Genomic DNA, 5350 nt, shown 5'->3' with positions numbered 1-5350 from the left:
GAAAATATAAAAAGAAAAACAAAAATATAAATATTTTTAAGAGTTTGTTAAACATATAAGTTTTATAAAGTTTCTTTATGTTTATTTTGTAAAAATTTAAGTTTTATATAATTTATAAAAATATTTTATATAAATATATAAATCAGAAAAGAGAAAAAAAAATAATAAATAAAATTACTCGGCCCGTACTGTAGCAGCCCTGTAACCTGGCCCGAAACTCTAGCTCATGCGATCGCATGAGCCCGAAGGCAAAACTTCATGCGATCACATGAAGCTGTCTGACACGCCACAGTTTACCCTAATTCTGCATTAATTACGGAGTATTATTTATTATTATTATTTAAACCCTAATTAGGGTTAGATTAATTAATTAATTAGTTTAGTTATTTATTTAATTTATATTTTTAGTTTAATTAGTTTTATTAAATTATAAAATTAATATTTTTATAAAATAAATAATATAAAAATAATATTTTTATAAAAATTGTACTTTTTACAACTTTAAGATTATTTTTATATTTTGTTTCTTTTTATTCGTTTTAGCGTAATATTTGTACTTTTCGTTCGTATTTAGTTTTAATATATAGTTTTTGCCATAGTTATTTTTATTTCTAGATTTTTAGGCTTTGCCGTAAAATCCCTTAAGTGCTTTTTCTTTAGACTAAGATTTAGGTGCTTTAGAATTTTGCGACGCCGTTTTATATTTTAGTACATTTTTAAGTTATTTCCATTTGGGATATAATTTTTCTTCTAAGCTTTAATATTTTTAGACGCAACTTTTAATTCTTAGTTTTTAGTTCCTTTTAAAGTTTCGACGCGCTAATTTCTTATTTTTATTTTACGACGCCTTTTATTTTTTTTTCGACGTTTTTCGACGCGCTCTTTTTCTTTCTTATTTCTCGACATTCTAGTTTTAGGACTTAGATTTTTTCTATTTCTTCTCTAAAATTTCTTTAAATTTCAACGAAAAATTATTTTAAGTGGTTAAATTGATAGACATCAAAATTTTCTGGTTCGTAGTAATAGTTGGATTTGTACGTGGACCGGGTTATTGGAGCCAAACAGTACTCAATTATATTGAGACCAAACGAATCCTGCCCCTCTGCTGCATCTTTTGGCTATTCGAAATGTGGGCAAAATCAGAAAAGTCTATTAATTTGATAACTTATATAATTTTTCTTATTTTTATAACTAATAGGATATTCAGTGAATGCACCGAGCAAAACGTTCACCACCTTTTGTACGTTCACCACTTGTAACTCGATCAAGACATCTAGCAAATATTGTCGCCGTTGATTTTTCTTTAGAATCATCATCCAGTCGACCAAGTACTCCAATCCAAATTTCCGATAATCCATTTTTTGAACCCGACCTCACAATTGAGAATCCGGAGAATATTCAGGGACAATTCATAGATCCTGAACCATTAATCTTTCCTCCGGAACCACCAATCATTCAAACAGAGATTGTTGAGGAACCAACCATTAAATCAGAATCCTCTAGTGATTCAAATTCAACAAATTCAATCATGGAAAATCTGGAACCTCTAAGTATGGAAGACCGAATGAGAGCTAAACGCACTGGCCAAGGTCACGCAATTACTCAACCAGACATTAATGCGCCAGATTATGAAATCAAAGGACAAATCCTACACATGGTGACTAATCAATGCCAATTTAGTGGTGCACCGAAGGAAGTTCCAAATGAACATCTTCGTACATTTAATAGGATCTGCACATTATTCAAAATAAGAGAAGTGGAGGATGAACAGATATATCTCATGTTATTTTCCTGCACTTTAAAGGGAGAAGCCAAAGATTGGTTGGAATCGTTACCTGAAGGAGCGATTGATACATGGGACGTTTTAGTTGAAAATTTTCTTAAACAATTCTTTCCGGCATCTAAAGCCGTAAGACTTCAAGGGGAAATTGTTACGTTCGCACAGAAGCCAAATGAAACTCTATATGAGGCATGGACAAGATTTGAAAAGTTATTAAGAGGATGTCCGCAACATGGTTTAGATACTTGTCAAATAGTACAAATATTCTACCAAGGATGCGACATCACTACAAGAAAAGACATCGATATAGCAGCTGGTGGTTCCATTATGAAGAAAACAGAAAATGACGCTTATAAAATTATTGATAACACTGCTTCCCACTCACATGAGTGGCACCAAGAAAAAGATATCGTTAGATCATCTAAAGCAGCTAGAGCCGATTCTAGCCATGACTTAGATTCCATTTCAGCAAAGATAGATGCTGTCGAGAGACGAATGGAAAAAATGACTAAGGATATTCACTCAATACGAATTAGTTGTGAGCAGTGTGGAGGACCACATTTTACAAAAGATTGTCTCAGTATTGAACTAACAATGGAACAAAGAAAGAATGTTTCATATCTAAACCAAAGGCCTGGAAATAATTATCAACCGCCAAGACCGATCTACAATCAAAATCAGAATTATAACCGAAATGTTCCATATAACAACCAACAAGGTCCAAGTAATCAACAAGTATCCAATAATACTTACAATCAGCAAAGACCTAATTTTCAAAATAAACCACCACAAACCGATGATAAAAAGCCAAATTTAGAAGACATGATGTCAAAGATAGTTGAATCTCAAACTCAGTTTTTCACATCTCAGAAACAAACCAATGAACAAAATGCTCAAGCATTTAGAAATCAACAAGCTTCTATTCAAAATTTGGAACAAGAAGTAAGCAACCTAGCAAGGTTAATAGGTGAAAGAAAACCGGGAAGTCTACCTAGTGATACAAATGCTAACCCCCGAAATGAAACAGCAAAAGCCATTACCACAAGAAGTGGTATTACACTTAAACCACCTGAAATACCTGTAATTTCTGATGATCCTATTCCTACTCCACAAGAACCACAATCTGAACAAGATAAGGAAAAAGAACCGGTAGTTGAAAAGGTTAATGAAGATAACACAGTTAAGGCTAAACCTTATGTTAAACCATACCAACCACCACTTCCTTACCCGAGTAAAATGAGAAAAGAGAGACTCGAAGTCGAGCAATCCAAATTTTTGGATATGTTTAAACAAATAAATGTAAATCTTCCTTTCATTGATGTGATTTCAGGAATGCCTAGATATGCTAAATTTATGAAAGATCTAATCACAAATAGAAAGAAAATGGAAGAACTCTCGGCCGTTACTATGAATGCTAATTGTTCTGCAGTGCTGTTGAATAAGATACCAGAAAAATTATCTGATCCAGGAAGTTTCACAATTCCATGTTTTCTGGGTAGTCTTAGTTCAATAGAAGCATTGGCAGACTTAGGTGCTAGTATAAATTTAATGCCGTATTCATTATACGCTAAACTAGACCTTGGAGAATTGAAACCAACACGAATAAGTATACAACTAGCCGATAGATCAGTAAAATATCCTAGAGGGATAATGGAGAATATGCTAGTTAAAGTTGGTACTTTAGTATTTCCAGTAGATTTTGTTATTCTGGACATGGAAGAAAATTCTCAAGTTCCTCTCATATTAGAAAGACCATTCTTAAACACGGCTAAAGCAATGATAGACGTGTTTGGTAAGAAACTGACCCTAAGTATAGAGGACGAGAGTGTTACCTTTTCAGTTGATAGAGCAATGCAATAACCGCAATCTGCAGATGATACATGTTATTATATTCAAACTATAGAATTACATGCATAATTGTTAGAAGAATTTCCAGAATTACAAGGAACGGGAGAATGTTCTTTAGGAGAAGGTACTGAACCAATTGATGAAACTGAAATGTTAGCTACACTTATGGCTAATGGATATGAACCAACAACAAAAGAAATTCAAATATTAAAAGAAGAAGACAGATATCGATATAAATCATCGATAGAAGAACCACCGACATTAGAGTTAAAGCCACTTCCAAACCATTTGGAATACGCTTATTTACATGGTGAGTCTGAATTACCTGTAATAATATCGTCTTCTCTTACTGAAAATGAAAAATCTCAATTCATTTCTGTGTTAAAAGCTCATAAACCAGCCATTGCATGGAAGATTCATGACATAAAAGGAATAAGTCCTTCGTATTGTACACATAAAATCCTTATGGAAGAAGGTCATAAAACGTATGTGCAACGCCAACGAAGACTAAATCCTAATATGCAAGATGTAGTTAAGAAAGAAATTATTAAACTGCTAGATGCAGGTTTAATTTATCCAATTTCTGATAGTCCATGGGTAAGCCCAGTTCAATGCGTGCCTAAGAAGAGTGGCATGACTGTCATCACAAATGAGAAAAATGAGCTTATTCCTACTAGGACTGTAACAAGATGGCGTGTTTGTATTGATTATAGAAAATTAAATGACGCCACCAGAAAAGATCACTTTCCCTTACCTTTCATTGATCAAATGTTGGAAAGATTAGCCGGAAATAGTTATTATTGTTTTCTTGATGGTTTTTTCGGATACTTTCAAATTCCAATAGCACCCGAGGACCAAGAGAAAACCACATTCACGTGCCCTTATGGTACTTTTGCTTACAAACGCATGCCATTTGGACTTTGCAACGCCACTGCAACCTTTCAAAGGTGCATGATGGCGATTTTTCACGACATGATAGAAGAATGCATGGAAGTTTTCATGGATGACTTTTCAGTCTTCGGTGATATATTTGAATCATGTCTAGTTAATCTTGAACGAATGCTTATTAGATGCGAACAATCAAATCTAGTACTTAATTGGGAGAAATGCCATTTCATGGTTAAAGAAGGCATCGTTCTTGGTCATAAAATTTCAAAGGAAGGAATTGAAGTGGATAGAGCTAAAGTAGATGTAATTGCTAAACTTCCACATCCCACCAATGTTAGAGGAGTTAGGAGTTTTCTAGGGCATGCCGGTTTTTACCGACGTTTCATAAAAGATTTTTCTAAAATTGCCACTCCTTTGAATAAACTCCTAGAAAAGGATGCTCCATTCATCTTTTCAGGTGAATGCATCAAATCTTTTAATATTCTTAAAGAGAAACTCACTAATACGTTGATCATGATAACTCCAAATTGGAATTTACCGTTTGAACTAATGTGCGATGCAAGTGATTTTGCAATGGGAGCCGTTTTAGGACAAATGATTGAAAAACGATTTCAACCTATTTATTATGCTAGTAAGACGTTACAAGGAGCAAAAACGAATTATACAACTACTAAAAAAGAACTCCTTGCTATTGTCTTTGCTTTTGACAAATTTCGATCATATCTCGTTTTAGCTAAAACGGTGGTCTATACCGACCATTCTCCTCTTAGATACCTATTTTCGAAACAAGATGCCAAACCAAGATTAATCCGTTGGATCTTACTCTTACAAGAG

At 33.6% G+C, this 5350-nt stretch overlaps 1 non-coding gene across 1 annotated transcript; it reads right to left on the bottom strand.

Annotated features, from left to right (window-relative positions):
• Positions 1 to 1912: 1912 nt before the first annotated feature.
• Positions 1913 to 2019, bottom strand: LOC139879099 (small nucleolar RNA R71). Its single transcript, XR_011769950.1, has one exon. It is a non-coding gene; the product is annotated as a small nucleolar RNA R71 (small nucleolar RNA).
• Between the last annotated feature and the right edge of the window lie 3331 nt (positions 2020 to 5350).

Source organism: Rutidosis leptorrhynchoides, chromosome 11 (assembly GCF_046630445.1).
Source record: "Rutidosis leptorrhynchoides isolate AG116_Rl617_1_P2 chromosome 11, CSIRO_AGI_Rlap_v1, whole genome shotgun sequence".
NCBI classification, from domain to species: Eukaryota; Viridiplantae; Streptophyta; class Magnoliopsida; order Asterales; family Asteraceae; genus Rutidosis; species Rutidosis leptorrhynchoides.
The sequence above is the reverse complement of the archived record's forward strand: the minus strand, read 5'-3'. Positions and strand labels throughout refer to the sequence as shown.